The sequence below is a fragment of the Bubalus bubalis genome, chromosome 16 (assembly GCF_019923935.1).
Source record: "Bubalus bubalis isolate 160015118507 breed Murrah chromosome 16, NDDB_SH_1, whole genome shotgun sequence".
In the NCBI taxonomy this organism is placed as follows: Eukaryota; Metazoa; Chordata; class Mammalia; order Artiodactyla; family Bovidae; genus Bubalus; species Bubalus bubalis.
The window spans coordinates 20318776-20331368 of NC_059172.1; the positions used below are offsets into that span (position 1 = coordinate 20318776).

The 12593-nt window shown below is 45.0% G+C and overlaps 1 long non-coding RNA gene across 1 annotated transcript in view; it reads right to left on the reverse strand.

Annotated features, from left to right (window-relative positions):
- LOC123329729 overlaps positions 1–11823 on the reverse strand; it is a 29502-nt gene extending 17679 nt beyond the window's left edge. Inside the window, exon 1 of the long non-coding RNA XR_006545269.2 lies at positions 11686–11823. This is a non-coding gene — a long non-coding RNA (uncharacterized LOC123329729). The remainder of the gene's footprint in view (positions 1–11685) is intronic.
- Positions 11824–12593: the final 770 nt, after the last annotated feature.

Genomic DNA, 12593 nt, shown 5'->3' on the forward strand with positions numbered 1-12593 from the left:
TGTTCTTTGAAAACTGGAATGGTTCATCAGCAATGAACCTGTGTTGCCACATGGCAACAATGGCTCAGAACTGAATCACACCTGCCTCTTGAGGCGGGTCTATGTGCCTGAGCTCCTCAAGGCACTTTTCCTGTGGTGTAGATGGTGCTGTCTCCAATGGCATTCATGTGTATTTCCTGCCTGGTCCTTCCAGGCATTTTATTTGGTTACCCGTGCTTTACCTGCGTGAGTCTAGAGTGGAGTATCTACAGGACTAACAGATGTGGCTCTAGCTGATGTTATCCAGCTCAACTGATCAGTTTCATTTTGATTTGTTATTAGCTTAACCAAGTCTCAATCTTTCTGTTCTGTCTCACTAAAGACCTCTTCCATACCAGAGGCTTTGTGCTGGAGAAGAAAAAGGAGGCAAGGAAAAAGGAAAATTCTGTCCTAGTAAACAAAAAAAGAAACCGAGGCTCAGAGGTTAAGGAACTCGTCAAGGTGTGTTGCAGAAGAAAAACGCCCATATGGTCCTTTGACGTCTCCACTGCACCACAGCTGTGGTCATTTCTGCCTCACTGACCCAGTGGGCACCACTCATCCAGATGAGCAACAAATTGCACATCTGAGTGTATGTTTCTGACATACACGTTGTCTCCCTAGGATGACAAGTTAGACAGAAGCTCCAGCCCAAGTAGATTCACAGCTGCTTTTCCAGGGCCAGCCATGGGTGAAGAGAAGCAGTGACAAAGAAGAGAAGGGAGGCAAGAGTCTGTTTTCATAGCCATCCTGAAACATTTCAGTCTCTTCTAGAGGGGCCAAGGGGTTAATTCAGGGGAAAGCAGGGCAGTAGCTCATTCAAATATTCCTGCTCTTACCCTGCCCACCATTCTTTCTTAATAACTTGGCATAAACCAGAGGGAAAGATGGTTGCTATGGTGGATGGATGGATGAACCAATGGATTGATGATTCCTTTCAGGGAATTTTGTAAGGCTCTTCCATGTGTTCCTAACAGAAAACATTTTGATTTAACACTTAAGGGTCAAATATCAAGGCTGAAAAAGCAAAGATACTCTGTCTCCCAAAAGAAGGAAGTACAGCGGAGATTAAGAGCAAGGATGTTAGAGTCATTTGCTCCTTAGTATCATCTCTGAGCCTTAGTGTCTTCATGTATAAGTTGATAATAACAGTACCTTTCTCAAAGAAAGAGGGTTTTCCCACCTGGGTGTGCACATCCTCCTTTAAAATAATCTCTGAATTACTCATAATACCTAATACATTATAAATGCTAGCTCCAATACTTTGGCCACCTGATAAGAAGAGCCGACTTATTGGGAAAGACCCTGAAGTTGAGAAAGACAGAAGGCAGGAGGAGACAGGGACGACAGAGGATGAGATGGTTGGATGGCACCACTGACTCAGTGGACATGAATTTGAACAAGCTCCAGGAGATGGTGAAGGACAGAGAAGCCTGGTATGCTGCAGTCCGTGGGGTCACAAAGAGTCAGACACGACTGAGCGACTGAACAACAACAACAAATAATTGTAAATACAATGTAAATACTGTGTAAATAGTTGCAGGTGTGAGGCAAATTCAAGTTTTGCTTTTTGGAACTTTCTGGAAGTTTTCCACTTGTGTTCAATCCAGGGTTGTTTGAAACTGCAGATGCAGAACCTGTGGCAACAGAGAGCTGGCTGTACTTTCATCTGAGTCCTGTCACTTGTTGGTTATTTTAGCTGCCTTTAGTCACTTGAATGAGTCTGAGCCTCAGCTTTTCATCCATAAAACAAGAATTATTCTGTGAATTTCATTTGGTATTGTGATGATTTTGAAATTGCCAATAAGGAAAGTGAAAGAAAGTGAAGTCGCTCAGTCATGTCCGACTCTTTGCAACCCCATGGACTGTAGCCTACCAGGTTCCTCCGTCCATGGAATTTTCAAGGCAATAAGGAAGGGCTTTGTAAATGGAAAAGCATTGTACAAATGTCAGGGCTGATTGTTGATGGCTTTTTCACCTGGCAGCCACAGTGGACTGTTCATCATTCCTTTGCTGAAGATTCCTGCAGTGCTTCCCTATTGCACTTAAAATCCAAGCCTGTTAACAATGGTTCACTGGACTTTATACACCTGCCCTGGGCATCCACTCTCCTTTGTTTCTCCAAAGACTAAGCCATTCCTACCTCAGTGCCTTTGAACTTTGTTACATCTGCTGGAAATTCATGGCTGGCTCCTCATTTTTATTGAGATCTAGTCTCAGAAGCCATCTTCACAGAGGCCACCCTAGACCACCCACTCCATGAAAATGTCTGCCCCAGCCACTCTCCCACCTTGTTTGTTTCCCCAGGATTATTTGTCACAATCCAAACATGCCTTGATCATTTATTGTTTGTTTGTTGCCCGTTCTCCTCCCCACTGTAAGTTCCTCCCCAGGGGATCTGGTGTGCCTCTTCACAGTTTTACCAGTGCTTCAGAGAATGCCAGATATTGAGAGGTGCTCAGTAAAAATGTCATTGGTTACATTTAACTACAGGCCCATGAACCCCCAACACTTCTCACAAAAGTCAAAGAAGGTCCATTCATGGGAAAAATGTTTATAATTCACCCTGGACTTCTAAACTAGGAGCATTCTGAATTGAGTTATATTCACTCAACACCTGCTGACTACATGATTTAAGAGTCAGAATACTTTAAGAGTCTGACTCAGAATACTGAGTCAAAATATTACCAAGCAGTGAAAGCAACAAGTTTGGTTTGTACCCTGCAATACCAGTCAAGGCAGAATACATGAGGCTCACAGTTGTGTGGTCAGAAAAAGACAGGGGCAAGGGCATTTCAGAGGAAACTTGTGGGCAGCGAGTGGACTCTTTGAGAAGCAAAGCCAAGGGGGCGCCGAGAAGGCCTTTGCTGAAATTGGCAGGCAGTGGCTGGTTAGTGAGGCAATTTGCGCCTGGCTGGCCCTGGCAAGCGATGTGTGTCCGAGGGAGGTGTCGGCAGATCCGTGACGCCCCTTGGTATTCTGCAAACTGCTACTGCTGCTTAATGAGCCAGTCAGACATTAAGTGCCTCCTACACTATGGCAGGATTTGCAAATGAGCAGCTGAAGGAACATACTGGAAAGCAGAGGAGTTGAGTCTTGACCAAGTCTTCCATATCCTGCCCTCTCCACCCCATCTCTTTGATCTTAACATCTAACACAGTCTCCTTGTCCACTTTGCTTCCAACCCACTCAACCCAGCCTACCTCAGGGCCTTTGCACTGGCTGGTCCTTCTGCCTGGAACTCTCTGCCATCACACGTGGCTGATTCACTGATATAGTTCATGTCTTTGCTTTAATGTGGCCTCCTGAGAAAGGCCTTCTCTAGACACTGTATCTAAAAAGAGCACCAGTCCTCCAGCCACACTCAAGTTCCTTACCCTCACTTATTTTTCTTCAAATAAAATTGATAGTTTATTACTATCATCCATTTGTTTGCTTATTGGCTGTCTCCAATCCACTCATTACCCTCCTATCCCTACCAGTCTAGTTTAAATTTCTGGATAGGGACAATGTTTGTCTTGCTTAGAGCTATATTCCCCTTAGAACCATGCTTAACAGACTATCAATAACAGTTGATTGAATTTAATAAACATGGTTCAGTTGAATTTATGGAATGAATGGGTAGATGAATGAATGAATGAGACAAGGTTCACGATGGACTGGGTTATGAAGAGCACTGAATACCAAAGGTGAATAAAGAAGGGCAGGTGGTCGAGGGTAGAGAGCGTGTGACTGAATGTAACGAAGCAGGAAAGTCTCAAGATGAAGAGGAGAATTTTAAGGGTTTTATCAGGTCCAGGCATATCCATCCCACACTAAACGTATATACATATATATTAATGTAGAAGATGCAAACAAGATTCAAGATTTTGATAATTATCACTTCTGAAATTATTTGGTCACAGATACATTTGTTAAACTGATTAAACAAGGAGGCTACTGAACTGAGGTGGAATAAAGCAAGGGTATTATTTGATTGGCTAAAGCAATTGGCTGATTTGGGAAAGCCCAGTTGGGTATGTATGATTTGTGGTCCTTGTGTTTTGATTTCTTAACCATGAGGCATTTACAGATTTAGGTTTTGGTTTGCTTATGTTGACAGACACAGAGTTCCCAAATCTCTAGGAATTTCTGGGGTGATAGGTTTTCTAATAAGGCAACTCTTGATGGGCTCCTAGATGGGGGCTGGTCACCAGAGAGACCAAGCCATGATTAGAAGCTTGAAACTTTCAGCCCCATCTTCCATCCTCCAGGAAGTGGGCAAGAGCTGGACACTGAGCTAATGATCCATTGTGCCTCTGTAATGAAGCCTCCATAAAAATCCTCAAAGTACAGGATTTGAAGAGCTTCCAGGGCTGTGAACACATATTTTGCAGAGAGGGTGGAGCAGCCCAAGTCCACAGGCACAGAAGTTCCTGTGCTTGGGACCCTTCTAGACCTTACCTTATGAAGCTCTTCATCTGGTTATTCATCCATATCGTCTATTGTTTTCTTTATTACATAGTAAGCTGGTAAACCTAAGTGTTTCTCTGAGTTCTGTGAACTGTCCTAGCAAATTATTAAACCCCACTTTACAGCCAGTTGGTCAGAAATGCCAGAGACAAACTGGAACTGGCGATTGGTGTCTGAAGTAGGGTCAGTCTGTGGGACTGAGCCCTTAACTTGTGGGATTTGATGCTAATTCCACGTAGATGGGCTTCCCTGGTGGCTCAGACAGTAAAGAATCTGCCTGCAATGCAGGAGACCCAAGTTCAACCCCTGGGTGGGGAAGATCCCCTGGAGGAGGAAATGGCAACCTGCTCTAGTAATCTTGCCTGGAGAATTCCATAGACTGAGTAGCCTAGTGGGCTACAGTCCATGAGATCAGGACTGAATTGAACTGTAGGATATCCAGCTGGTCAGAGAACTGGTTGGTGTAGGAATAAATTCATACATCTCGTGTCAGAAGTGCTGTGAGTGTGGTATTTGTGTAAGAGTAAAGGAAATGGGTATTTGTCCGAGAGGTAATGCAAAACCCTAGGCAAAGCAGTACCACCACTTCTATTCAGCATAATACTGTATTGGCAGTCCTAGCTACAGCCACGCGAAAGAAAGAAAAGGTATCCAGACTAGAAAGAAAGAGGTAAAACTGTCATTAAATGCAATGACATGATACTCTATATAGAAAACCCTAGGGACGCCACACAAAAGCTATTAGAACTGATAAGAAAATTCAGCAAGGTAGCAGGATAGAAGATTAATATGCAGAAATCTGTTGCATTTCTTTACATGCACAATGAAAGAAGAGAAAGTAAAAAAAAAAAAAAAAAAAAAAAACTTTAAAAATCATGTTAAAAAAAATACCTAGGGATAAACCTGACCAAAGAGCTGACAGACTTATACTCTGAAAATTATAAAACATTAATAAAGGAAACTGAAGATGATTGAAAGAAATGGAAAGATAGTCCATGCTCTTGGATTGCTAGAGTTAATATTGCTAAAATGGCCATACTGGACTTCCCTTGTGGCACAGTGGGTAAGAATCCACCTGCCAATGCAGGGGATATGGGTTCAGTCCCTGGTCTGGGAGGATTCCACATGTCGTGGAGCAACTAAGCCTGTGTACCACAACTTCTGAGCCTGGGCTCTAGGTCCCACAAGCCACAACTACTGAGCTTGTGTGCTCCAGCTCCCAATTCCCATGCACCCAAAGCCCATGCTCCACAGCAAGAGTAGCCACCAAATGAGAAGCCTGCACAGCACAACAGAGTAGCCCCTGCTCTGTGCAACTAGACAAAGCCAGTGCTCAGCAACAAAGATCCAACACAACCAAAAATAAATAAATAAGTTAATTAAGAATAAGTGGCCATACTACCCAAAGCAATCTACAGATTTAATGTGATCCCTATCAAATTACCCATGACATTTTTCACTAAAGTAGAACCAGGAGGTTGAGATGAACAGATTCACACTTTTATATATAAAATAAACAACAAGGGTTAACTATATAGCACAGGGAACTATAGTCAATATATTTTAAGAACTTATAATGAAAAAGAATCTGAGAAAGAACATATATATTCAAATTCAAACTGAATCACTTTGCTGTGTACCTGAAACTAACACAGCGTTGTAAATCAACTGTACTTCTATTAAGACATTAAAGAAAAGCCTGGGCAAAGCAACTTAAGGCTCAAATGTATGTGATAGTAATAATTGTTCAACATGACATTGGACCAAGAGATTTGGATTGAAACCCTTGTTAGGGAGCAACTAAAAGTCGAACTGAGTCATTCCCTTTGAAGTAGGTATGACAGAATTCAGACTAGTATTATCTTCCAAGCAGCTAACTATTGAATGTAGAGGAGGGAGAAGGTAAGCGCCTGGGCCCAAATCAAGTACACCTAAGCCTGTAGTGTCCCTTTCCCAGATCCTCGATGCTCATCCAGTATGGCCTGAGAGATTACCGCTGGCCTTCCTGAGGCCCCCTGATATCACAGTCCAGTTGCTATCTACCCCAACCTGCTCTGGAGCCTTGGGGAGGCCAGCCACAGCCCGACTTCAGAGGGGCCCTCCTACCTTTCCAGTAAAGCTCCTCCAGCATTTCTGGTGAAGGAACTGCTCCACCAGCCACAGGACAGTGCCGTGTACTTGGTACCCAGAACCGCTTCCCATCAGTCATCCACCTCCAACTGCTCCGGCGCCTAGACATGGAGATTCATATCCACAACAAAAGATGTGAAACTTGCTCTGTGTTTTCTGCTAAGTGAATGAGTCTTCTGGCTTGTTGTTGCTATTGTTGTTTTTCTTTAATCTTACCCTCTCACTGGAGAGAAAGTGATGAGGGGAGAACAACTTCCAAAAAGAAAAAAAACCGAAAACCTCCTAAAACAAAACAAAAAACTCCAAAAGAGTGGCCAACCTCATTAAGGGCTCTCAAGCCTTTCAGATGGAGACATCTCAGAAGGGGTATGCCAACTCTCTCCAAATATGTGAACTTTCCATGTAGACCAAAGATCAGATTTAAATTTCCTGTGATTCTGGAGAGCACAGCAAGAAACAAGCAATGACCTCAGAAAGACAGCCTTTGATTCACTGAAAAGAAGAAATGTCCATCTGCCAGAACTTTCTGAAAATTAAATGGGCCACTTAGTCAGGTAGTGAGTCCTCTGTCCTTGGAGGTATTCAAGACTGGGCAAGGTATGTGGTCCTATATTTCATTCTACCATATATATAACAAGGGATGTTACATACGCTTGCTGCTCCTGAGGAAGGTCTGGATGCTGGGAGTAGGGGGACAGAGATAATATGACTACACAATAAAAGCCATTAGCAGTTCAGTATGTGGGTATTGAGTGCTTATATCCACCAAGCACTATATTAACTACTTTGCATGCATGATATCATTTAGCCCTTACAGCAGTCTGAGGCATGGAGTCCTTTAATCACTATCCTGTTAGAGACAGGAGACAAAAGAATGTGAAGTAACTTGCCCAAGATTGCACAGCTAGGAAGTGCAGATCTGGAACTCAAATCTTAGACTATTCCCCACTCTGCTATGGTCCCATCCTCACCTCTGCTCCCTTCTTCTCTACCTCCCTGCTCCCTTCTGTTAGAGCATAATAACTACAGGAGTATGATGACGTGATGTCCCCCAAGGAAGTTCATTGAAATGGGCCCTAACCCAGAACAGCAACACTAACAACACAAAACACCCAAATCCGGGAAGTTACTACACTTGAGTACAATTTGCAAATCACCAAGAGAGAGTCTTCCTACAAAGTGAGAGTCAGTTTTTAAACGCCCACATCCTCTAGCCTCACTCTCCTCCCCAAAGGTTCTTCTGGCCTGGCTGGGGAGAGGGGAAATCCCTTTGCCTTCATTTGCATCATTCTTGAGAGGAGGAAAGTGAGCAAGTGTGAAGTCCCTCTCTGGAGAAGAGTCAGAATCACACCTTCAACTTGACCAGCCATGACTTTGTGGGAATCTGGCTAAAAGGTCCAAAGCGAGTCAAACTAAGTAGTCAATGCTTCCCCCACTTACAGGAAAGGAGGGCGCATTGCAGGTCACCAAAAAGAAAACTGGGAAGAATGGTGTTTTGTTTTTTTTTAATTGAGAGCTAATTGACATATGTTAGTTTCAGGTATACAACATAATGATTCGATATTTGTATGTACTGTGGAATGATCAACAGGATAAGCCTAGTTAACATCCATCACCACACACAGTTACACATTCTTTTTTCTTGTGATAAGAACTTTTAAGATTCACTCTCTTAGTAACTTTCAAATGTACAACCCAGTATCATACGCTATAGTCATCAGGCTGTATATTACATCACTGGGACTTTGCTTTTTAACTGGAAGTTTGCACCTTTTGACTCCTTTCACCCATTTCGCCCCACTAACCTCTGGCAACCACCACAGATCTGTTTTCTGTATCTCTGAGTTTGGGAGTTTTTTTGGATTTTTGCTTTAAGATTCCATGTGTGAGATCACACAGTATCTGTTTTTCTCTGTCTGACTTATTTCACTTAGCATAATACCCTCTAGGTCCATCTATGCTGTCGCAAATGGTAAGATTTCCTTCTTTTTATGGCTAAATAATATTCCATTGTATATATGTGCCACATCGTCTTTATCCATTCATCAAGGACATTTAGGTTGCTCCCATGTCTTGGTTATTGTGAATAGTGCTGCTATGAACAGAGGGCTGCATGCATCTTTTCAAATTATAGTTTTGTCTGGATATATGCCCGGTAGTGGGATTGCTTGGATCATATGGTAATTTCCTTAATTTTTTGAGGCACCTCCATGCCTTTCCATTGTAGCTGCACCTTTTACATCCCGGCATTTTAAGGTGCTTCCACCCACATTGGACTGCAGCCGTGGGCCACAGACAGGAGGTAGCTCTGAGCTGCCATCACCGTCAAACCATGCTCCCTCCAAGATTCAGGGAGCCCTGGGACTGTGAAATGTCACCTCCCAACTGCATCCATAGAACCACAGATAATTTATGTGGGGTTAGGTCCTTTTCGAAAGCATTTCTCTATGTCCTAAAGGCAGTTTCTTACAAGGATCTGAGGTTCTTAATGGGTTTCCCAGGTGTTGCTAGTGGTAAAGAACCTGCCTGCCAATGCAGGAAATGTAAGAGACGTGGGTTTGAGCCCTGGGTCGGGAAGATTCCCTGGAGGAGGGCATGGCAACATACTCCAGTATTCTTGCCTGGAGAATCCCATGAACAGAGGAGCCTGGCGGGCTATAGTCCATAGGTTTGCAAAGAGTCGGACGCAAGTGAAGCAACTTAGCACGCACACACAGGCTCTTAAAATCCAAAAATCCTGATATGATCTAGAGGTCATGTTGTATTAACTTTTTCTAACCTCTTCTTCCCTTGCACCACCTCATGAAGCATCTACTTATCTGTGGATCCCTGATCTAGGGTGCCAGGGTTGTGCCCAGTCCCAAATCATCCTCTTCTCCTCCAGCACCCTAGGGTGGCCTGGATTGACTTTTGTTTAGCAGAAGAATAAAAATAATTTTCATCCCCACAAAATGGCAAAACCAAGCAGAGTATGTGTGACTCTTTCCTGCCTCCCAGGGACCCCGGGCCACTGTGGCCCCATGCTGCCGGGGAGGAGAGAGAATGACTTAGCAGCACAAGGGCGATGCGTCATTGAACAACAAGGCCAGCAGCAGCAGCGCTGCCCGGCCTTATCAGGGCGGGAGGCCTCGCTGGATTCTATTAATTGCCGAATGCTGTTGGGTTTGGCAGATACAGGAAGCAGTTTACATGGCTACACAGTGCCCCGGCTCACAGTCTCTCTGAAATGGTATTATTGTAGTGGGATAATGGTGATTAGGGACAGTTCCCGGAGGAAGACCAGGCCTTTGATGATTGAGTCACTTCCTCCCCACTCCCTCCAGTGCGATAGGGCAGCTCGCCCCACAGACACACACCCTTTGCTGGCCGGACGGTCCCACGCCCCATGGCAAGGTTCCCAAGCAAGGCAGCTGGGAGCCTCATCACGGCCACGATCGTGGGAGAAGTGGGAGCAGGCTGGAGACCGGCCCTTTCCCCGGTTCTATTTTAGGTCAAGGTGACAGGCAACCTAGTTAATGATTTCAGTTGTGTGTCCCTGACTCCTGTGGCAGCATGGACTTTGGAACCGGGGAGACCAGATTCTGTTTTCTGGTTGTGTGAGCTGGAGAAGTCCTCTCTTTGAGCCTCAGTTTCCCCATTGGCAAAGTGGTGGTGATAAGAGAATCTACCCCAAAGGATGTTCTGAGGATTAAACGGGATTCCTTTAATGTTGAGTAAATAGTAGCTGTTATTAGTACTGCTGCGGTTGCTGTTAAGAACACCTCCCTTCCCTGTCCCCACATCCAGCCTCTCTTCCCTTGGAGTCTAGACGGCAGGTCACATCGCCTTGAGAGAAATGTAGCCGCCTCCGAGGCGAAGGCTGGAGAAAGATGAGGCTGCCTAGAGTGAAGGCCTGCAGTGGGGTAGATCTGAATCTTGGCTTCCTTAGGGGCCACTTCTGGGCCCAGAGCTCACCCAGAAACACAGCCCATCGCCCTCAGCCTGCACTTGAGATGTGGTCTTCTTTACCACCGGGTGCTGTCCTGGTCTACCCACTCTGCCAAGGGCTTGTCTCCAAGACATCTTCTCAAGAGCCGTTCAGCATCCTGCTCATCTCAGCCTTCACTGGGCTTCCGCGAGAAAAGCACCCCTTTGTGCATCTGGGTGGGAGCAGGGTTTGCCCTAACAAGGGACTCCGCCCTATTATTAGAAGCCAGAGTGGACCCTGCAACTGCCCTCAGACACGCATGGGGGTGGAGAGAGGTGCGGTGAAGCTGGCAGGCCGAAGATGGGACAAAAACGGAGTGGCTGATGGTATGGGTGGGTTTCAGAGTCAGACGTCTTGGGCTCACCTCTGCCACTAACTACTTGTGTGCTCTTAGGAAAGTCACTTTTCCTCTCGGTGCCTCAGTTTCTTCATCTGGTAAATGGGGATAAAAATACCTCTCTCAGAGTGCTGTGGTCAGGATGAAATTAGGTACTTATGCAAAACAGTATAGTCCCAAACGCATAGAAAATAATATATGGCAGCCAAAAGAGGTGACCAGATGAGCCAAGGAGAGCTCTGAACACCACCGACAGGCTCCAGGCTCCAGAAAGGGCAGAGTTCCTGCTGTCCCAGAGATGCTTCTGGAACCTAATGTGCTTTAGGAACTGCCAGCCAGACCCAGAGTCCCCAAGACAGTGGCAATATCCAGTAAGCTGTCAAGGGCAGACATCATGTTGGTTTTGCTCACCTCTGTATCCTCAGTACCAAGCGTATTTGTTTCCCGTGGCTGCTATAGCAAATTACTGCAGACTTAATGGCTTAAAACATCACCAATTGGATTTCCCTGGTGGTGCAGTGGATAAAAATCCACCTGGCAATACAGGCGACGATCCCTGGTCTGAGAAACTTCTACATGCCACAGAGTAACTACTGAGCCCACGCACCTAGAGCCTGTGCTCCACAACAAGAGAAGCCAACTAATGAGAACTGCAACCAAGAGTAACCCCCACTTGCTGCAACTAGAGAAAGCCCGCACAAGAGCCATGAAGACACAGAGCACCCAAAAAGAAAAAAAAAAACAACACTCCCAAGGTAACACTACTCAGCTATTGTCTTACCGTTATGTAGATCAGAAGCCTGATGAGAATCAAAGTGTTAAAGGGCAACCTTCTTTCTGGAGGCTCTGGGAAGGTGTCTAGAGGCTGTCTGAACTTCCGGGCTCCTGGCCCCTTCCTCCATCTTCAAAACCAGCAGCATAGTGTCTTCAAATTTGAGTCTGATTCCCATGTACAAGGACTCGTGATCACACCGGGCTCACCTGGATTAGGCTGCTCTCCCCAGCCCAAGGGCAGTAATTAACTCCATCTGTGAACTTAATCCCCCCTTTGCTATATAGCATCTATATCCATCTAAGGATTCAAATATGTATACTTTGAGGCGTCATTACTTAGCCTACCACACCTAGTAGAAAGGAAAGTGGACAAAAGCCAGATAATAACTCTGAGTGGGCACCACTTTAGGGCTGAGCTTCCTATAAAGGAAGGACAGAAGATCTTGCCATCCATCCCAGGATGCAAGACATTCACTTGTGAGAACAGTCGTGAGCACATGACAAGTGATTACAACGTAGAGTGGTAACAGGGTACAACAGCCCTTAGGAGATGAAGCGCCTCGGGCCAGTGCTCAATGACTCATAATATTTATTCAATAACTATTCTGAGCATCAATTAGGTGCGAAGTGCTCAGGAGGCAATGATGAACAAGATTACTGTTCCTGTCCTTCAGGAATCTAAGAGCTCAGGAAAATCCCCTGGAAGAGGTAAGGATGGAGCCAGGGTTAGACAGGAGAAGGCCAATGTTTGGAGTGAGGATGATGGTTTGGAAAGGTAGTCTGCATAGGTTACAAGCACAGAATCCACAGCCAAGATCTCCTGGGTTCAGAATTTGGCCCTGCCATGTATCAGCTATTTGAACTTTAGAAAGTTTCTTGGAAATTCTCTGGTGGTCCAGTGGTTAGGGATCTAGA